Source organism: Podarcis muralis, chromosome 18 (assembly GCF_964188315.1).
Source record: "Podarcis muralis chromosome 18, rPodMur119.hap1.1, whole genome shotgun sequence".
Classification (NCBI taxonomy): Eukaryota; Metazoa; Chordata; class Lepidosauria; order Squamata; family Lacertidae; genus Podarcis; species Podarcis muralis.
In genome coordinates, this window is record NC_135672.1 from 2201156 (window position 1) to 2223698 (window position 22543).

The window sequence follows — 22543 nt, forward strand, 5'->3', positions numbered from 1 at the left end:
CCTTTCTCAGGGCTGGGGAGCCAAGGGCTGGTGTTGCAGGACTACCCTGCCCTGACCATTGGGCTTGCTGTTGGAGGAGCTGGGAGCTGGGGAGGGGTGTCTAGTAAAAGATTCTAGTAAAGGGAGGTGTGCTCATTCGTGTAGTTTCTGATCCAGAATATGGACAAAATTATAATTTTACCACACAGTCAAACCTGCAAGCCACCAGGCCCCATATGTAAGTAAAAGGGGACTGAGGTATTTGGTGCTTCTCTTCTGTCAATAAAATGGTCTCTTACCTACCTATAGTCTAGCCCCTTGGAAGAAGCCAAAGACCACTGCAAGAAAAGCAGCCTTTGCAGCAACTTCCCAGTATATCACAATTTTTGAGGGGCGCCTTCATTTCTTACTCATAAAACCACAGTAGAATAGAATCATAGAGTGGTAGAGATGGAAGGGACCCAGAGGAATCTCACCTGAAGCATCCATGACACATGGTCACCTTCGGAGGGAGTCCGTTCCACTGTTGAACAGCTCTGTGTGCTTCAAAGGTGCTGTAATGGAGCAGAGATTTCCAAATTCTTCCTCTATGCTAGACATGAAAAGGTTTGATGTCAATGCAGAAGGATGGAAAAACAAAGAAACAAACAAATATTAATCTTTGTGGATCATATAATGTCCCCACCCCCATTCATACGAATGCCAGTTGCACTCTGTTTAAAGGGTTCATTTATTGCAGGGAGGCACCTAGGTTCTACTGGCACATGTTGTCTTTCCTGTTCACCATCCAAGAGATCAACCAGGATCTCAGGCTCTTACCCAACATCACCCTGGGCTACAACATCTATGAGAACTATTTTGATGCACGGATGACTTCGGACGCCATGCTAGAGCTGCTTGCAGGCAGTGGATGCAATATTCCCAATTATCACTGTGGAGAACAGAATCACCTGCTGGCTGTGTTTGAAAGAAGCAACACTTTCATCTCAAGAGTGATTTCAGCCTTGTCAGGCATCTACAAAATCCCACAGGTAAGTAGTGGGAGAGCATGGAAGCACAGAGAATTCCAACTGTGTAAAATTCTATTTTCTCTTGGGAGGGGTAAAGTGAGGATATTTTTCAAAATGGGAAAATCCTGAGCTATGGATTCAACATCCCTTTTTCAAAACTGAGCCTTTACCAACTTGGCACCTCCAGATGTTTCCGACTAAAACTCCCATCAGCCTCAGCCAGCAGAGATTTAGATATCAGGCAATTCAGATGATTAAATACCCATTATGCTGAAAGTAAAATAAATTGCTGATCTTTGCTTTGCTTGCTAGATCAGTTATGGCTTCACTTCCCAGGTTCTCGAAGGTAAAACCCTGTTCCCTTTTGTCTACCGGATGAGTCCCAAAGAGGAAAGTCAGTACCAGGGGATTGTTGAATTGCTCCTGCATTTTGGATGGACGTGGATTGGCCTCTTCACTCCAGACAATGACAGTGGAGAAAGATTTGTGAGCGCTGTGAAACCTCTGCTGCTCAGCAAAGGGATCTGCATTGCTTTATCAAAAAGAGTACCAGAAAATGATCCAGGTCAATTTATCAGGCCTGGGGAACCTTTTTTCCTATGGAGACAAGTTGGGATATTTGTTTCCTATATAACCAATGCACTAGGTATCATAATACTCCTGTCAATAAACATGGTATATGAGAAGGAAATAGGGGCAAAAGTCTGGATCACAACATCTTTGCTAGAAATCAGAAATGGCTTTTACATCCCTCCAAATTTATTCCAGCACCTCCATGGTTCTCTGTCCTTTGCAATTCAGACCGGAATAAGGAGCAGCAAAGGTGACAAATTGCAGTTCAATCTTAGGGATTATTTCAATCAAGCATTTCAGTGTTCATATTCAAAGCATTTGTTGTCCGTGAAAGGCAGGATAAGATGCAAAGAGGAGGAGAAACTGGAGCCATTATCCCAAGGGGTGCATGAGAGAGCCCTGTCTCTAGACAGCTATGGCACTTACATCCATGTTCAAGCTGTGGCTCAGGCCTTGCATGCTTTGCTGATGGTGGAGGAAGGAGAGCAATGGGGACCCCAAAGGCTACAGCCGTGGCAGGTATTTCCTTCCCCTTTTTGCAAACTGCAGTCCACACAGATGCTGATCTTGACTGGGGATAGACCTGCAACATATCATAATTACTATTAGTATTAGTAATAGTAGCAGACCGCCCAACATTTCTCTGATGAAAATAGGGACATACCATTCCATAATGAAAATTTTACTGTTGATACCTAGGGCTTTTTTACTGGGGGGTCGGGACTCACTCAAGCTCAGTTCTGGCACCTCTCAGGCGGGTACCATTGCCATTCTCAGAGGGAGGTGTTCATGGTGATTTCCGGCACCCTTTTTGCTAGAAATATATCACTGTTTATACCCCACACATCTTTTTGGCTTGCCTCAGCACTCTGGGCAGCTCCCAAAATAAAGAAATTCATACTAAAATATAAAACATATTAAAATTCCCGATACAGGATTGGACGGCTTGTGGGTTGGATAACTCCACATCTGCCAACTTTTCTCCAATGAAGAAAAGGAAAAGTGGGGAATTTCGGGATCAAATGAAAAACTGACTCTAATCCAGGGACATCCCTGGAAAATTGGGGCACTTGCAGGGTCTGTAGTAATAAAAATGGCTGAATAGGAATTCCAGTCTACATGAGATACACCCAGGCCCCAAATCATAAGAGATTGAAGTGAGTAGGACTGAGATATCCATCTTGGCTTCCAGGTTTCTCAGTGCTGGTGCTTTCCCCTGTCATTCCAGCTTCACCCTTTCTTGAGAGAAATCCAGTGTTTGAATACTTCCAGAGGCAGGCTGTGCTTGGATGAGAACTGGGAGCTGCCAGCGGACTTTGATATTGTGAACTGGGTGATCTCTCCCAATAAGTCTTGTGTCGTTATTGGGAATATAAGGAGAGAGACGTCTGCTAGCATAAAGTTCACCATTAACCCAGAAGCCATTGAGTGGCCCAAGAAATTCAACAAGGTAGGGGGAATCACAGAGAGGGGAGGCTAGGAGATCCTGAATATGCTTTTCCTTGAACAACTGCTGCAAAATGACTATATCAGGTTGACCAATGATGTATTGACCGTCCAATAACAGCTGCAACGGCCACTCCTTCTTTCCACAGCAGCTGAGATAGGTGGGAAATTTGGGATGCTCACAGAAAGCATAGAGCCCAGAGGTCCTCAGAGAAGACACCATTCACAGTTGTTGGTGAAAGATGATAATTTAAAAAAACAACAACCCTATTGTAATATAAGGTTAACGTTAAGAAATGGCATGTAAACTAGAAATAACTAGGGAAATAGATCAGCGACAAGAGGAAACCTTGCATCCCTCAAGAACAGAGTGAGGGAAACCAATATTTGGAAAAGTCATATTAAATTTATCTAAATTAGTGGTTGAGAGATTATCAGAATCCTGAAAACTGGGGAAATCACATTTCAGACTCCATTGCTATCTTCTTTGAAGATTTTTTAAGCAGGGAAGCAGGTAAACGGAGAAGAGGAATCAGAGTTCTGTGGCGCAAACCTCAGTTGTCCTGAACGAAGAACAAGATATTCTGGTCACCCCAATGGTCAGTGGGGGGTTGAAAGGACCCTGATGAGGGCGTCAAAGGCTGCAGTCCAGAGATCAGTTTCAATTCACCCTATGAGTGAATTACATACCCACAAATACTCCTAACTGTTCCTCTTTGTTGCACCTTCTTGTCTTTCTGGTTAGGCCAGGGGTCTGCAACCTTTAAGACAAAAAGAGCCACTTGGACCTGTTTCCGAAGAAAAAACAACAACTGGGAGCCGCAAAACCATTGCGACATTTAAAACAAATATAACACTGTGAACGGCTTACCGTGCTTGACTATTTCCTGAGCGGCTACAAAACTAGCATATGTTGTGGAATTTGCAGACTTCACCCAATTCTTGAAATTATTTTTGCTCCTATCAACCTTCCTCATAAGTTCTGCAATGGCTTTTCGTCTCTCATCTCCATCTGGATATTTTTCAGCAAAGGCTGTGTGTTTATTCTGGAAATGTCTTGCAATATTTGACTTTTTGTTGTTTGCAAATTTCTCACCACATATTAAGCATACTGGTAAACCAGTCTTGTCAGTAGAGAAGGCAAATGATTCTGTCCATGTATCATTAGACATTCTGTTTTCTTCAGAAATTTTTCTTTTCTTGCCTTTATCCATGGCTGGGCTACCGGGGGTCCAAAAGAGGGACGCAACTAGAAATCAGAGGGCCCCATAGCAAAATTTGCTATGCCCAATAATCAATGCCCCAAAATGCCATAGAAAATTAATCAGGGCCCCAGTGTACCATAAATCATAATCAGTGCCTGATGTAAATAATAATTAATAATGAGGGCCCAATGTCATCCTCGTCATTTTAAAATAACTTTTTTGACACTTTTTTATTATTTTTTTGTTTGACCCCTCAGAATTACTCCTCCTCATAGAAATAAAGGTTAAATTAACAAGTTACCTTTTTTTGAGTGTGTGTTCTTCACTCCCCTTCAAAACAGTGACCAGCTTACATGCCCCCTTTCAATGCAGCCTGCTTACAGCCCTCAACCAAAATGGCCGCTCCCGCGACTCCCACGTGCGCCCACAAAGATGGCGCCGACGATTTCCCCTTATCGGTGCCCTTTAAAGAAATGGCCGCCGCAGCTTCAACCCACGCCTAGAGGAGGCTAGAGAGGGAGGAAAGCGGGGGGCGGGGGGGAGGAAAGCAGCGAGGACGGCGGAGAAGGACTGCCGGGAGTGGAATCCCACACACCGCGAGGGGAAGGAAGGGAGAGGGTGCGAGCTGGAACGGGGCAAAGAGGGCGGTCCGATTGGCGGGCAGGGTTGCAGGCACGCCCGGGGATTCCCCTGTTCTCGCGGGGGCAAAAGGCCAGCCCCCGCGAATGGAGTGTGGGAGGGGTTAGCTCGCAACCCCCTCTCCTCTCTAGCTCGGAAATGGCTTTGCGGAACATGCGCCTCCTCCCCTCGCCTCCGCCCCGGAGCCGCGGCAAAGGCGTTAAAGAGCCGCATGCGGCTCCGGAGCCGCGGGTTGCCGACCCCTGGGTTAGGCCGTACCGCGTTCCAGGTGTACAGAGAGATGTCGACCTGGATATGCCAAGGTGGTTCTAGAAGAAAAGCCCGTTTGCTGCTATGCTTGTGCTCGGTGTGCGGAAGGGACCTTCTCCGCCCAGGAAGGTGGGTGACTCCAAGGGGGAAGGTATTTCTGGAGAGAGTAAACACAGGGCAGTAATCCAGTCTCACCCACTTTTTGTGAGATTTCTGCAGACATTGGGGAATGTGGATTCTTCCTCGACATCCATAGGATTAATCAACTTTATTACATCCAGGAAGGGAGTTGAAAGGAGTAGTCATAAGGAAGAAATCTCTGGGGTTGAAAGTGGGCAGCTGTGAGAGGAATGCCCATAAAGCATTCTTTCTTTATTTTTTATACCAAGTCACACCAAAAAGGAAATCATGTTGACATTTATAAAGAGTAATGGACAGGTGATGCAAACCAGCAAATTTTTAATAGCAAAAGCACAATAAAAAATGAACAATACTTCATATGAAAATTATTACAATATAATCAATGGACTGTTTTGATCTCACTACTATGAACATTGCATGGAAGCAACAGAAAACTGCATTTCAAATGTCAAGTTAAAGAGCTGTTTCTTCAGGATTAGGCAGGACCAAACAATGCAGTTAACAGAAGCGGAGTGCTCATTGCTACTCAGTTTATCCTACATCACAATTTTGCTTTACCTATTTTAACATTCTTATTTACTGAAGTCCACCACAGAGTTTTTCAAAACGTAAAAGAGCACAGATCCTTAGGGATGTAACTGATGCTGCAGCCACTCTTTTTCCACTTCCTCAGATGCAGAACATTGCACCAAATGCTCAGAAGATCAGTATCCAAACAAGGACAGAGATCAATGTGTCCCCAAGATTATCATCTTCCTGGCTTATGAAGAATATTTGGGAATGGTGTTAGCTTCCGTTACCCTCTTCTTATCTATAACTGCAGGCATTGTGTTGGGAATCTTCATTAAATACAAGGACACTCCCATAGTCAAAGCCAACAACCGGGACCTCTCCTACATCCTCCTCGTCTCCCTCCTGCTTTCCTTTTTGTCCTCCTTCCTCTTCATCGGGCGCCCAAGGAAAGAGACCTGCCTTCTCCGACAAACGGCCTTCAGCATCATCTTCTCAGCTGCTGTTTCTTCTGTCTTGGCAAAGACCATCACGGTGGTGCTGGCCTTTCTGGCCACAAAGCCCGGGAACAGGGTGAGGAGATGGCTGGGCAAGAGTCTGGCCAACTCCATTGTCATCTCCTGTTCTGGGGGGCAAGTTCTCATCTGCACCATCTGGCTGGGCTCTTCTCCCCCATTCCCAGAGCCCGACATGCTCTCCCAGCTGGAAGAGATCATCCTGCAATGCAACGAAGGGTCTGTGGCCATGTTTTACGTTGCCCTCAGCTCCCTGGGCTTCTTGGCTGCCACCTGCTTCACGGTGGCTTTCCTAGCCAGGAAGCTGCCCGGCTCCTTCAACGAAGCCAAGCTGATCACCTTCAGCATGCTGGTCTTCTGCAGTGTTTGGGTCTCTTTTGTGCCCACCTCCCTGAGCACCAAGGGCAAGTACATGGTGGCCGTGCAGATCTTCTCTATGTTGGCCTCCAGTGCTGGGCTTCTGGGCTGCATCTTCCTTCCCAAGTGCTACATGATTGTGCTGAGGCCTGATCTGAACACAAAGGAGCACCTGACAACCAGAAATTAAGGGGACATCTGATTCTTAAAATAGTCCATGTTCCCGATGCCCAGAAGTGCATAAAGGAAACACACTTGCTCATCCATGTTGCTCATTCTTCATCTCTGAAAGAGATTGTGTTCCTTCTTAGCCCAGGTTTTAGGAAGTCCTGTTGACATGAACCGTAAGATGGGAGGAAATGTTTTGCTACCTTGGTTGTCCAAGGACTACAATGAGTCCTGGTCTACTGCCCTTAGTTTGTAAAGTTTTATCATTTAATCATTTTTTGCTTTGAGAAGTTATATTTATCTCACAACAAGATAGGCTGGAGGGAGAGAGGAGTTAGGTTTCTGAGTCTGTTTGCTTTGTCATGACTGCCTATTGACCATATAAATTCTTATATTCAACAATACCATTTGGTTATGCCAGTTCTATGTATTCCATTTTCTATGCTCCATTTCCCACATTTATGCGCTATCATTCATAAGCTCACTTTACATCATTTCGTTCTCCTAAGCTATGTATAATAAACTGAGAAATTCATTTAAGACATCTTCCGTAGTCTGTTGGTTTAATTTCTGTATTGTGTAAGCTCTGCTCCCTGTTCCAAAGAGTAGCAACTGACCTTAGCCAAGCCTTGACTGCGGTCCAATGAATTTTATTGCACTGGCCAGGGTTAGGGGCGGGCAAGAGGGAAGAGAGTGGAGAGGGAACTCCGGCGCTCACGGGAGTGGCAGGCCGCCTACGCCAATCTGGACGAGTCATTGTGAAAGGAGGTGGGGAGAGTAGAGCTGGGGAAGGCAATGGGTCACAAAAGGCAGCAGTGGAAAGCGGGGAGAGCTGGGGCGAGGTATATTATTATTATATTATATTATATTATATTATATTATATTATATTATATTATATTATATTATATTATATTATATTATATTATTATATTTATTACATTGGGACACGGGTGGTGCTGTGGGTCAAACCACAGAGCCTAGGGCTTGCCGATCAGAAGGTCGGCAGTTGGAATCCCCGCGACGGGGTGAGCTCCTGTTGTTTGGTCCCAGCTCCTACCAACCTAGCAGTTCGAAAGCAAGTCAGAGTGCAAGTAGATAAATAGGTACCACTCCGGCGGGAAGGTAAACGGTTCTGGTTTGCCAGAATGAGCATGCTGGCCACATGACCCAGAAGCTGTACGCCGGCTCCCTCGGCCAGTAAAGCAAGATGAGCGCCGCAACCCCAGAGTCGGCTACGACTGGACCTAAGGGTCAGGGGTCCCTATTATATTATTATATTATATTATATTATATTATATTATATTATATTATATTATATTATATATTACATATTACTGTATTTTACCATGTAGAACATGCCCCTGTGTATAAGACAACCCCTATTTTTGGGAACTGAAAATTAAGAAAAAGGGGAGGGTCCCATTTTACTCATCTCATACACGGAAAAGTACGATATATTATATTATGTTATATTATGTTGTGTTATGTTATGTTATGTTATGTTTTATGTTATTATGCAGAGTGATTCATAATGCAGTATACAGTTTCAACACAATATAAAAGAGAATATAATATATTTCATGTTACCTGTGACAGAATTGTAGGGGAATGTTTAAAGTATTTTAGAAACAGTCAGAGATGTTCTATGTGTGCACCCTTTGTCACACGACACACATCACAATCAAAAATGCCGTTGCACAACAAACTCCATTTTGCTGAATTCAAGAACCCAAAACGCCTTCTCCACTCCAGACGCCGCCATTTCGCCTGACTAGTCACGTGACACGCGCACTCTCACCTCCATCACTTCCCTCAGTCGCGGAAGACAAACTGTATCAGTACATCTACCTCACGGTTCGCAGCTGTTTTCCGTGTCGGCGCCTGTCTTACAGGATCTGGAAAATGTATATTTCATTATGAATCACCCTGTATTATATTATTTCGGTGTCCAATCACAGCATTACTATAGGATTTTTCATTTCAATCAATCAAATCTTTATTACGGTATTAGACCAGCATCAGTAGGGTGGGGTACAGTCATTTCCAAACTGTAAAACGTAAAGCTAAAAAGTATTAAAACACAAAGTATACATAAAAGTCTAAAAGAAGCGAAAAGAGGGGTTTCGGAGCATTAAACAGATGTGGAAGAGCATAAAAGGTTCGTATATAAAAGACTCTGGCCCTCCATTTCCAGGGCACTCTGAGATGAGTGTTCATTCAATCTAGTGTCACAACAACCACCATTTCTTTCTACCCCACCATCTGGCTTGGTTTCCCCAGCCACTCAGGGCGGCTCCCAATAGAATATGAAAAACACGATAAATACATCCAACATTGCAAACTTCCCTGAACAGGGCTACCTTCAGGTGTCTTCTAAAAGTCAGGTAGTCGTTTCTTTCCTTGACATCGGCTGGGAGGGCGCCACCACCAAGAAGGCCCTCTGCCTGGTTCCCTCTTTGTGGCACAGGTCACCATCCGATGAATTGAGAGCGTCATTTATTTCTGTGCTCATAATTAAAGAAAACGTGCATTTTAAAAGTATTGCACCTTGATTGTAATATTAAGAATGCACTGAAAATTACTACGCACAACAATGAATAAGTGATTGCAATGCACACAGAGCTAATCAGTATAAATATGTGTGAACAATGTTCTTAAAAACATTTGTTAACCAAGTCTAATATTACTATCTTGTTGTGATTATTATTACTTATATTGCTACTAATCCCAGTGGCTTACAAGACTGAGCTCCATTCTGCCTTGGTCAGACGCCACCTGGAATACTGTGTCCAGTTCTGGGCACCACAATTTAAGAAGGATGTTGACCAATGGGAAGAAACCCCTCCAGAGAGATGCTGGCTCAGAGAGCCCCCTGAGCTTAGACTACGAAGCCTCTGAGGGCGTGCAGAGTGCATATCCCCCCAGGGGCCCCTCTCTCTCCCAGGCTCACCTGGGGACCCGTGCCCTGCCAGCCTCTCTGGCCTCTGAGGGCGTGCAGAGTGCAGATCCCCCCAGGGGCCCCCCTCTCTCCCAGGCTCACCTGGGGGCCCTGTCCCTGCCAGCCTCTCTGGCCTCTGAGGGCGTGCAGAGTGCAAATCCCCCCAGGGGCCCCTCTCTCTCCTGGGGGCCCTGCCCCTGCCAGCCTCTCCGGCCTCTGAGGGCGTGCAGAGTGCAAATCCCCCAGGGGCCCCTCTCTCTCCCTGGCTCACCTGGGGGCCCTGCCCCTGCCAGCCTCTCTGGCCTCTGAGGGCGTGCAGAGTGCAGATCCCCCCAGGGGCCCCTCTCTCTCCTGGGGGCCCTGCCCCTGCCAGCCTCTCCGGCCTCTGAGGGCGTGCAGAGTGCAGATCCCCCCAGGGGCCCCTCTCCTCCCGGGCTCACCTGGGGGCCCCGTCCCTGCCAGCCTCCCCGGCCTCTGAGGGCGTGCAGAGTGCAGATCCCCCCAGGGGCCCCTCTCTCTCCCGGGCTCACCTGGGGGCCCCGTCCCTGCCAGCCTCCCAGGCCTCTGAGGGCGTGCAGAGTGCAGATCCCCCCCGGGGCCCCTCTCTCTCCCGGGCTCACCTGGGGGCCCTGCCCCTGCCAGCCTCTCCGGCCTCTGAGGGCGTGCAGAGTGCAAATCCCCCCAGGGGCCCCTCTCTCTCCTGGGGGCCCTGCCCCTGCCAGCCTCTCCGGCCTCTGAGGGCGTGCAGAGTGCAGATCCCCCCAGGGGCCCCTCTCTCTCCCGGGCTCACCTGGGGGCCCTGCCCCTGCCAGCCTCTCCGGCCTCTGAGGGCGTGCAGAGTGCAGATCCCCCCAGGGGCCCCTCTCTCTCCCGGGCTCACCTGGGGGCCCTGCCCCTGCCAGCCTCCCCGGCCTCTGAGGGCGTGCAGAGTGCAGATCCCCCCAGGGGCCCCTCTCTCTCCCGGGCTCACCTGGGGGTCCTGCCCCTGCCAGCCTCCCCGGCCTCTGAGGGCATGCAGAGTGCAGATCCCCCCAGGGGCCCCTCTCTCTCCTGGGGGCCCTGCCCCTGCCAGCCTCCCCGGCCCCTGAGGGCGTGCAGAGTGCAAATCCCCCCAGGGGCCCCTCTCTCTCCCGGGCCCACCTGGGGGCCCTGCCCCTGCCACCCTCCCCGGCCTCTGAGGGCGTGCAGAGTGCAGATCCCCCCAGGGGCCCCTCTCTCTCCCGGGCTCACCTAGGGGCCCTGCCCCTGCCAGCCTCCCCGGCCTCTGAGGGCGTGCAGAGTGCAGATCCCCCCAGGGGCCCCTCTCTCTCCTGGGGGCCCTGCCCCTGCCAGCCTCCCCGGCCTCTGAGGGCGTGCAGAGTGCAGATCCCCCCAGGGGCCCCTCTCTCTCCTGGGCTCACCTGGGGGCCCTGCCCCTGCCAGCCTCTCCGGCCTCTGAGGGCGTGCAGAGTGCAAATCCCCCCAGGGGCCCCTCTCTCTCCCGGGCCCACCTGGGGGTCTTGCCCCTGCCAGCCTCTCCAGCCTCTGAGGGCGTGCAGAGTGCAAATCCCCCAAGGGGCCCCTCTCTCTCCTGGGGGCCCTATCCCTGCCAGCCTCTCCGGCCTCTGAGGGCGTGCAGAGTGCAAATCCCCCCAGGGGCCCCTCTCTCTCCCGGGCTCACCTGGGGGCCCTGCCCCTGCCAGCCTCTCTGGCCTCTGAGGGCGTGCAGAGTGCAGATCCCCCCAGGGGCCTCTCTCCTCCCGGGCTCACCTGGGGGCCCTGCCCCTGCCAGCCTCTCCGGCCTCTGAGGGCGTGCAGAGTGCAGATCCCCCCAGGGGCCCCTCTCTCTCCCGGGCTCACCTGGGGGCCCTGCCCCTGCCAGCCTCTCTGGCCTCTGAGGGCGTGCAGAGTGCAGATCCCCCCAGGGGCCCCTGCCCCTGCCAGCCTCTCCGGCCTCTGAAGGCGTGCAGAGTGCAAATCCCCCCAGGGGCCCCTCTCTCTCCCAGGCTCAACTGGGGGCCCTGCCCCTGCCAGCCTCTCCGGCCTCTGAGGGCGTGCAGAGTGCAGATCCCCCCAGGGGCCCCTCTCTCTCCCGGGCTCACCTGGGGGCCCTGCCCCTGCCAGCCTCCCCGGCCTCTGAGGGCGTGCAGAGTGCAAATCCCCCCAGGGGCCCCTCTCTCTCCCGGGCTCACCTGGGGGCCCTGCCCCTGCCAGCCTCCCCGGCCTCTGAGGGTGTGCAGAGTGCAGATCCCCCCAGGGGCCCCTCTCTCTCCTGGGGACCCTGTCCCTGCCAGCCTCTCCGGCCTCTGAGGGCGTGCAGAGTGCAGATCCCCCCAGGGGCCCCTCTCTCTCCTGGGGGCCCTGTCCCTGCCAGCCTCTCTGGCCTCTGAGGGCGTGCAGAGTGCAGATCCCCCCAGGGGCTACTCTCTCTCCCGGGCCCACCTGGGGGCCCTGCCCCTGCCAGCCTCTCCAGCCTCTGAGGGCGTGCAGAGTGCAAATCCCCCCAGGGGCCCCTCTCTCTCCTGGGGGCCCTATCCCTGCCAGCCTCTCCGGCCTCTGAGGGCGTGCAGAGTGCAAATCCCCCCAGGGGCCCCTCTCTCTCCTGGGGGTCTTGCCCCTGCCAGCCTCTCTGGCCTCTGAGGGCGTGCAGAGTGCAAATCCGCCCAGGGGCCCCTCTCTCTCCCGGGCTCACCTGGGGGCCCTGCCCCTGCCAGCCTCTCCGGCCTCTGAGGGCGTGCAGAGTGCAGATCCCCCCAGGGGCCCCTCTTCTCCCGGGCTCACCTGGGGGCCCTGCCCCTGCCAGCCTCTCCGGCCTCTGAGGGCGTGCAGAGTGCAGATCCCCCCAGGGGCCCCTCTCTCTCCCGGGCTCACCTGGGGGCCCTGCCCCTGCCAGCCTCTCCGGCCTCTGAGGGCGTGCAGAGTGCAGATCCCCCCAGGGGCCCCTCTCTCTCCTCGGGGCCCTGCCCCTGCCAGCCTCTCCGGCCTCTGAGGGCGTGCAGAGTGCAGATCCCCCCAGGGGCCCCTCTCTCTCCTAGGCTCACCTGGGGGCCCTCCCCCTGCCAGCCTCTCCGGCCTCTGAGGGCGTGCAGAGTGCAAATCCCCCCAGGGGCCCCTCTCTCTCCCGGGCTCACCTGGGGGCCCTGCCCCTGCCAGCCTCTCCGGCCTCTGAGGGCGTGCAGAGTGCAAATCCCCCCAGGGGCCCCTCTCTCTCCCGGACTCACCTGGGGGCCCTGCCCCTGCCAGCCCCTCCGGCCTCTGAGGGCGTGCAGAGTGCAGATCCCCCCAGGGGCCCCTCTCTCTCCTGGGGGCCCTGCCCCTGCCAGCCTCTCTGGCCCTTGGGGGACTCTGGCAGGCGCTGGTGTCCCTGGAGGACGAGGAGGGTCACTTGGCCGGGCCTTTCTCTGCCCTCGGAGGGGAAGGGGCCACCTTCCAAAGGCCCTGCGACTCCCGCCAGCCTCTGCCAGCCTGGTCCACACTGGGAGGGGGGGCAGACTTCCCAGCATGCACTGCCAGCTCTGCCAGGCCAATGGTCGATTCCCAGCCTCAATAAATTTGAAATTTGCTGGTTTTTCCAGTGTATAACCAAATCAATCAATCTCAAGGTGTCTTTTGTTCGGTTTCACTATTTAGCTTTATGGATAAATGAACCTCTATTAGCTTTCATTTCCCTCACGTCCTTCTTCCCAGCATGCTTTGCTGCCCCTTCTTCTCACAAACAAGGGTCCTGTGTCCTATAATTGAAATTTTCCGTTTTTCCAGTGTATAACTGAATGAATAAATCCCAAGATGTCTTCTGTTAGGCTTCACTTATTAGCTTTATTGATAAATTATCCTTTATTAGGTTTCATTTCATTTCCCTCACGTCCTTCCTCCCAGCATGCTTTGCTGCCCCTTCTTCTCAAAAACAAGGATCCTGTTTCCTGTAATTGAAATTTACCCTTTTTCCAGTGTATAACTGCATGAATAAATCCCAAGATGTCTTTTGTTCGGTTTCACTCATTAGCTTTATTGGTAAATTATCCTTTATTCGGTTTCATTTCCCTCACGTCCTTCTTCCCAGCATGCTTTGCTGCCCCTTCTTCTCACAAACAAGGGTCCTGTTTCCTGTAATTGAAATTTACCCTTTTTCCAGTGTATAACTGAATGAATAAATCCCAAGATGTCTTTTGTTCGGTTTCACTCATTAGCTTTATTGATAAATTATCCTTTATTAGGTTTCATTTCATTTCCCTCACGTCCTTCTTCCCAGCATGCTTTGCTGCCCCTTCTTCTCACAAACAAGGATCCTGTTTCCTGTAATTGAAATTTACCCTTTTTCCAATGTATAACTAAATAAATAAGCCCCAAGGTGTCTTCTGTTAGGCTTCACTTATTAGCTTTATTGATAAATTATCCTTTATTAGGTTTCATTTCATTTCCCTCACGTCCTTCTTCCCAGCATGCTTTGCTGCCCCTTCTTCTCACAAACAAGGATCCTGTTTCCTGTAATTGAAATTTACCCTTTTTCCAGTGTATAACTAAATAAATAAGCCCCAAGATGTCTTCTGTTAGGCTTCACTTATTAGCTTTATTGATAAATTATCCTTTATTAGGTTTCATTTCATTTCCCTCACGTCCTTCTTCCCCGCATGCTTTGCTGCCCCTTCTTCTCACAAACAAGGGTCCTGTTTCCTGTAATTGAAATTTACCCTTTTTCCAATGTATAACTGAATGAATAAATCCCAAGATGTCTTCTGTTAGGCTTCACTTATTAGCTTTATTGGTAAATTATCCTTTATTCGGTTTCATTTCATTTCCCTCACGTCCTTCTTCCCAGCATGCTTTGCTGCCCCTTCTTCTCACAAACAAGGGTCCTGTTTCTTATCATTTTATTTTTCTCTTATTCTTCCATTTAAACTTGATGGAGGGGCAGAGCGATGGAGAAAGAGAGAAGGCTTTTCCTCACAGCCTTTCCCTCGCCCTTCCCAGGCTGCCCTGCGCAACCTTCCTCCTGGCCTGCTAATAAACTAATAACAACCAATTATTATACTCATAAACCCCCATAACCCAGGAAGTCGCGAAGAGACCTCGTCCTTTTCCTCATGCCCTGGGAGGCACCTAGAACGGCTTCCCCCTTTTCCCGACCTCCAGCGGCTCCTGCGCCCTGGACAACAGAGGCCAAAATGGCGCTGGCCACCCGCCAGTTGTTTTACCTGCAATTTAGAGCTCCCAAAATGCTTTAAATGCATGTTGTGGCTGTGATATTTATAGTGCTTTTAATATTCTGTTGGGAGCCGCCCAGAGTGGCCTGGGAAACCATTATTATTATTATTATTATTATTATTATTATTATTATTATTTCACCGCCTTGATTGCAATGAAACCTAAAGCAGACCCATTGAAATGCAATTCTTAACTTCGTTTCGGGTTTACACCAACCATTCTTCTTTTCGCAGTTGAGACTGACCATTCACTTTGGTCTGATTGGTACCTGATTGATAAACTCACTCTTTAACGTCATCTGAATCTCTGTAACCCGACGTTAAGAAATGGCATGTAAACTAGAACTAACGAGGGGAATCCCATTTCAGACTCCATTGCCATTTTCTTTGAAGATTTATTCAGCAGGGAATCAGGTCAACGGAGAAGAGGAATCAGAGTTCTGTGGCGCAAAACTATGCCCTCGGCTCCCTGGGCTTCTTGGCTGCCACCTGCTTCACGGTGGCTTTCCTAGCCAGGAAGCTGCCTGGCTCCTTCAACGAAGCCAAGCTGATCACCTTCAGCATGCTGGTCTTCTGCAGCGTTTGGGTCTCTTTTGTGCCCACCTCCCTGAGCACCAAGGGCAAGGACATGGTGGCCGTGCAGATCTTCTCTATGTTGGCCTCCAGTGCTGGGCTTCTGGGCTGCATCTTCCTTCCCAAGTGCTACATGATTGTGCTGAGGCCTGATCTGAACACAAAGGAGCACCTGACAACCAGAAATTAAGGGGACACCTGATTCTAAAAATATTCCATGTTCCCGATGCCCAGAAGTGCATAAAGGAAACACACTTGCTCATCCATGTTGCTCATTCTTCATCTCTGAAAGAGATTGTGTTCCTTCTTAGCCCAGGTTTTGTGTAGTCCTGTTGACATGAACCGTAAGATGGGAGGAAATGTTTTGCTACCTTGCTTTGCCAAGGACTACAATGAGTCCTGATCTACTGCCCTTAGTTTGTAAAGTTTTATCATTTAATCATTTTTTGCTTTGAGAAGTTATATTTATCTCACAACAAGATAGGCTGGAGGGAGAGAGGAGTTAGGTCTTTGAGTGTGATTCCTTTGTCCTAACTACCTATTAACTATATCAATTCTGATATTCAACAATAGTTTCTAGTTATGTCATTTCTATTTATTGAATTTTCTCCATTTTCTACATGTATGCTGTATCATTCACAAGTACACTTCACGTCATTTTGTCCTATGCTTTGTATATCAATAAACTGATATACAAAGCACTCTGATATGAGTGTTCATTAAATCTAGGACAGGGGTCTGCAACCTTTAAGACAAAAAGAGCCACTTGGACCCGTTTCCGAAGAAAAAACAACAACTGGGAGCCGCAAAACCATTGCGACATTTAAAACAAATATAACACTGTGAACGGCTTACCGTGCTTGACTATTTCCTGAGCGGCTACAAAACTAGCATATGTTGTGGAATTTGCAGACTTCACCCAATTCTTGAAATTATTTTTGCTCCTATCAACCTTCCTCATAAGTTCTGCAATGGCTTTTCGTCTCTCATCTCCATCTGGATAATTTTCAGCAAAGGCTGTGTGTTTATTCTGGAAATGTCTTGCAATATTTGACTTTTTGTTGTTTGCAAATTTCTCACCACATATTAAGCATACTGGTAAACCAGTCTTGTCAGTAGAGAAGGCAAATGATTCTGTCCATGTATCATTAGACATTCTGTTTTCTTCAGAAATTTTTCTTTTCTTGCCTTTATCCATGGCTGGCCTACCGGGGGTCCAAAAGAGGGACGCAACTAGAAATCAGAGGGCCCCATAGCAAAATTTGCTATGCCCAATAATCAATGCCCCAAAATGCCATAGAAAATTAATCAGGGCCCCAGTGTACCATAAATCATAATCAGTGCCTGATGTAAATAATAATTAATAATGAGGGCCCAATGTCATCCTCGTCATTTTAAAATAACTTTTTTGACACTTTTTTATTATTTTTTTGTTTCACCCCTCAGAATTACTCCTCCTCATAGAAATAAAGGTTAAATTAACAAGTTACCTTTTTTTGAGTGTGTGTTCTTCACTCCCCTTCAAAACAGTGACCAGCTTACATGCCCCCTTTCAATGCAGCCTGCTTACAGCCCTCAACCAAAATGGCCGCTCCCGCGACTCCCACGTGCGCCCACAAAGATGGCGCCGACGATTTCCCCTTATCGGTGCCCTTTAAAGAAATGGCCGCCGCAGCTTCAACCCACGCCTAGAGGAGGCTAGAGAGGGAGGAAAGCGGGGGGCGGGGGGGAGGAAAGCAGCGAGGACGGCGGAGAAGGACTGCCGGGAGTGGAATCCCACACACCGCGAGGGGAAGGAAGGGAGAGGGTGCGAGCTGGAACGGGGCAAAGAGGGCGGTCCGATTGGCGGGCAGGGTTGCAGGCACGCCCGGGGATTCCCCTGTTCTCGCGGGGGCAAAAGGCCAGCCCCCGCGAATGGAGTGTGGGAGGGGTTAGCTCGCAACCCCCTCTCCTCTCTAGCTCGGAAATGGCTTTGCGGAACATGCGCCTCCTCCCCTCGCCTCCGCCCCGGAGCCGCGGCAAAGGCGTTAAAGAGCCGCATGCGGCTCCGGAGCCGCGGGTTGCCGACCCCTGATCTAGCATAATAATAGTAATGAAAAGGTGTGGCAATGGAGGAGTGCAGGGAAAAGAAAACTCCTGGCACTCATTCTTTCTTGCTACAGAATGAAAAGATTTCTTTTTCCCTTGGGTGGTGTGTTCAGCGGTCACCCTCAGGGGAAACAGGTGTCCCCCCCCCCCTTGGAGGAAATGGACTGATCGGAACCTGGCTGTGACATCGGCTCAGAATCCCAGCCTCACTTTGCAGTTGAGGCCAACAGCCTTTTGGTGGTTTCTCTGCAAGTGAATCAGAAAAAACTCTTATTGGACACCGAGAAAGCAAAGCCTGAAGACTGACGTCTGGGGAAATGGTGAGGGGACCAGCAGGAAACTGCTAAGGGAGTTTTGAGTCCTTTTATTCTGTTGCAGTTGCAGAGAAAGGAGGGTGGGGGGTGGGGGGGTGGGGTCCGCCCCAGGTGTCATCACTGAGGGGGGTGGCAAAAGGACAGAAAGCCGTGTTTAAAATAAAAATAAAAATTGGGCTCACCAAACCTTTTAGTTGAGTCAAAAAACGCGGCTGGCACTGGGCGCCACACCGCGGGGCCTGGCACTTACCGGGGGGGGGGGGTGCAGAGGGCCTGATCCACGCATCTCTCCTGGGGGTGACTTGATGGCTTGGGCCCCTGCAGGCTGGGCGCTGCCTGAAACAGAAGCGTGGGGCTTGCGTCTGCCCCCTGCCTCTCCCTCAGCCGCCCTACAGCTGGGGGGGAGGCAGAGGATAGGCTCCAGAAAGCCCACAGGACCCCCCCGCGTTGAACCGGGCACCCAAGCAGCTGGCTATACCGCTGTTCTGTTGTTTGAATTATGGGTGCCTTGAGAGTGAATGTGCTGTGCTTGCTGCCCCACTTGTCCTGATGGACCAGCCCCCCATGTCCCTGGCTAGCGACTCAATGTGGGCAGGAGAGTTTGCCTTCTGGGTTCCTGTCTCATTTTGGGATGCTCTCTTTCTCCTCTCTCCCCACCGTCAACTCTGGGGTCCTGTCTCTGCTAGCAGTCCGCCACCGAGGAGGACATTCCCAATGTCAAGGAGGACGAAGGAAAAGGCGAGGAGGAGACGACCGCAAGACGGCTGGATCTCCTCAGCCCTGACTGGGTAGGTAGCCGTGGCCTAAGTGGTGATTGGCAGAAGGGGAGGGGGGCATATCAATTGTAGGATGAGACTGTTGTTTCAGTTATGGGTGCCTTGAGTTTTAACGTTTGGTTGCGTTTTTTAATTGCTCGTTTTTGCATCTTTTCCTTGCAGGTTCCAAGTATGTCACCATTTTCCAGTGTTTCCTCCCTGTCCTCCCTGGATTCCCTTTGGGACTCCCTCAATGAGGTACGTAGCAGACAGAGCAGGAGGGAAGCCCTGCTGAGCTGCACATGGGCAACCCTGAGGCTGGGGAGGAGGAGGAAGAGGAGGATGCTGGCTGGCTGACCGGCCAGGCCACCTTCTGGACGGTTGAGAGCAAGGGGGCAAACAGGCAGGGGGCTGCTAAGGGCAGACCATGCTTGCTGCCCCACTCCTCCTGATGGACCAGCCCCCCATGGCGCCAGGGCTGTAGGGCTTCCCTGGCTAGCGACTCAATGTAGGCAAGAGAGTTTCCCTTCTGGGTTCCTCTCTCATTTTGGGATGCTCTCTTTCTCCTCTCTTCCCACCGTCAACTCTGGGGTCCTGTCTCTGCTAGCAGTCAGCCACCGAGGAGGACATTCCCAATGTCAATGAGGACGAAGGCGAGGAGGAGACGACTGCAAGACGGCTGGATCTCCTCAGCCCTGACTGGGTAGGTGGCCGTGGCCTAAGTGGTGATTGGCAGAAGGGGAGGGGGGCATATCAATTGTAGGATGAGACTGTTGTTTCAGTTATGGGTGCCTTGAGTTTTAACGTTTGGTTGCGTTTTTTAATTGCTCGTTTTTTGCATCTTTTCCTTGCAGGTTCCAAGCATGTCACCATTTTCCAGTGTTTCCTCCCTGTCCTCCCTGGATTCCCTTTGGGACTCCCTCAATGAGGTACGTAGCAGACAGAGCAGGAGGGAAGCCCTGCTGAGCTGGAGAACCCTGAGGCTGGGGAGGAGGAGGAGGAGGAGGAGGAGGAAGAAGCCGGCTGGCCGGTCAGGCCACCTTCTGGACTGGTCGTGAGCAAGGGGGCAGGCAGGCAGGCAGGCAGGCAGGGGGCTGCTAAGGGTATGCTTGCTGCCCTACTTGTCCTGATGGACCAGCCCCCCATGGCGCCAGGGCTGTAGGGCTTCCCTGGCTAGCGACTCAATGTGGGTTCCTGTCTCATTCTGGGCTGCTCTCTTTCTCCCCTCTCCCCACCACCAATGCCACCACCTCTGGGGTCCTGTCTCTGCTGGCAGGCAGCCTCTGAAGTGGCTATCAAGGAGGAAGAGCACCAGGAAGTACCAGAGAGCCCCCCAGAGGAGGACGGGGAGGACAAGGAGGACAAGGAGGCCCTTTATTCGCCGTGCCCCCCACCTGGAGAACACCTGGAGGCAAGCATAATCGAGGTCAGACGAAACACACATTCATTCATGACATTTGAAAAGCTTCCCTGAACAGGGCTGTCTTCACATGTCTTCTAAAAGTCAAATAGTTGTTTATTTCTTTGACATCTGGCGGGAGGGCGTTCCACTGGGCGGGTGCCACCACCGAGAAGGCCCTCTGCCTGGTTCCCTGTAACTTCACTTATCGCAATAACTTCACTTATTTTGTATTTTTATGCTGTAAGCCGCCCTGACAGCTTCAGATGAAGGACGGCATACGGATTTAATCAATCAATTGTTTGATTGATTGATTAATGATTGCGGCATTTTCCCAGAATCTGGAGGTGAATTGTTTACTTTTCTCACAGGACTGCGAGGAAGAGAGGCCCCCGAAGACCCCCACTTGCCTGGGCTCCATCATCTCCCGGATTCGCAAGATCTTCAGAAGAGCGCTGCCGCCAGCACCACCAGTGCCACCAGAGCGACCCAGTACAAGAGGCAGCAGTGGGGCGCAGGGGGAAAGGAGGCCACTCTGCACGTGGCTCAGGCGCTGGATGCGGCAGCATCGCAGCTGTGTCCACCCTGAACCCAGATGAGGAGGAGTTGGGAGGCTTGCACCGATCCGCCCAGGGGGATTTTGCCACCCCCCCCGGGATGACACTCGGGGCGATACCCCCCCCACACACCCCACCTTCCTCCGCCAGTGGTGGCAGGGGAAGTAGCACCTGGAGGCACCCGAGTCCCTAAGGGACATTTCCTTTTTGTTGTCCTTGCACAGGTCTTAATCCTTGTGGTCCAAACTGGAGAGGAGGAATAAAAGATCTGAGCGCGGAGGCAAGCGGGGCGAGAAACCCAACCCCATGTGGCCCTACGCTGGCGTCCCACACGGCCAGCCCCAGTCCTAAAGCCCGACACCTTTTGAGATTGCGGAGCAGAACGGAGAAGACAGCGGGCAAAGGGTGGACGGCGAAGGAGAAGTGCGAGAGAACGACAGCGTCTACGGTGGCGGAGGAGAAGGAGAAGACAGGACTGAGAGGGGAACGATCCTGGAAGGTGGCTTGAAAAGAAAGGGCAAAGACTCTCCTCCCTGAAAGAGAGGGGAGTGGTTGTGGGCGGGAACCCGAGCACCGCCCAGCAGGGGGCGTTGCCCCCTGCCTCCCACTCACCTGGCTGGCACTCACGCCCCCCCCCCCCGGTGGCCACCCAACCAGGTGCCGTGGTGGGGGCGTGTTCAGCAGCCTTTTGCTGCAGTGCCAGCCTTTCCCTGGCCTCATTCCTCATCGTCGTCCCGTCACGAGTCACCCACCCTCCACTCCCTTTTAGTTAGGGCTTAGGTCATTGGCCTTGCTATGGACCTTAGGTTGGTCGCCCTGGTTGCTTGGGGGGCCTGGTAGGAGTTTTTCCATTTGGCAATAGGCTTTTTGGTTTTTTCGCCTACCTCGTAGCAATCGTCACAACTTTTGTGGTATTGGTGGGTAGGTTAGGCATTGGAATAATGTGTTGTGGTGTGTCGAAGTGCTAGGTGTGGCCATCGCCTATGCCTTCAATTTTTAGGGGTATTCCGTTAAAGGAATCTGGCGGTCGTGTATTCTGTCCGATGCCTGCTTGGCGGGAGGCCATGGCACGACCCGCGGTGACAGCAGGGGTGAGCCTATAGTTGGATTAGCATCAACAGGTGATGAACGCCTGGTGAATAAACCCACTTGTTTCGATCCAATGCCTAAGCCAATACCTTTTCATTGCTGTAATCAATAAAGTTGTGGCCTTTTCTAGCCCATTAACCTTATATCACGTGTCCTTGTGTCTTCATTTCACTTCGTGGGGGTCGGGCCCTCAAACCACAATATGGCGTAGGAAAACTGCTAGCTCACGCTGCCCACGCCCAAAGGAGGAGGAGGAAGGAAAGGAGGAGAGCAAGCGAGCAAGAAGGGACAGCTAAAGAAAGAACTGAGAAAAGAGACAGTGAGACCTTCTGGGGGTCAAAGAAATTACCATAAGAAGGAAACTGAGAGTTTTTAGGTTGCGCTCCGCGGCAACCTGGAAGTAACAAAACGCATTATTTCCGGGTTTTGCCATTCGCGCATGCGCAAACGCTCAAAATGATGTCACGCACATGCGTGGAAGCAGCGAATCGCGACCAGCACACGTATCATTCATAAGCTCACTTCACATCATTTCATTCTCCTAAACTTTGTATATTAATAAATTGAGAAAATCATTTAAATTATCTTCCGTAGTCTGCTGGCTTAATTTCTGTATTGTGTAAACTCTGCTCCCTGTTCCAAAGAGTAGCAACTGACCTTAGCCAAGCCTTGACTGGAGTACAATGGATTTTATTGCGTTGTCCAGGATCTGACACATTGTGCACTGATGTTGAGTGGATCACCAGATTACGAGTGAGCCAGCAACAAGTTTAGCATTGGAGGGAAGCAATGAGACGATGCCAGATAGTTGTATTCCCTGCCTGCCAAACCTTTTCAGAGGAGGCATCTTATGCTCA

The 22543-nt window shown here is 50.9% G+C and overlaps 1 long non-coding RNA gene across 1 annotated transcript; it reads right to left on the reverse strand.

The window, feature by feature from the left end:
* Positions 1 to 452: 452 nt before the first annotated feature.
* LOC144326080 (uncharacterized) lies at positions 453 to 8684 on the reverse strand. Its single transcript, XR_013391232.1, has 3 exons — positions 8592 to 8684; positions 1989 to 2145; positions 453 to 571 (listed from the first exon to the last, which is right to left on the reverse strand). It is a non-coding gene; the product is annotated as an uncharacterized LOC144326080 (long non-coding RNA).
* Between the last annotated feature and the right edge of the window lie 13859 nt (positions 8685 to 22543).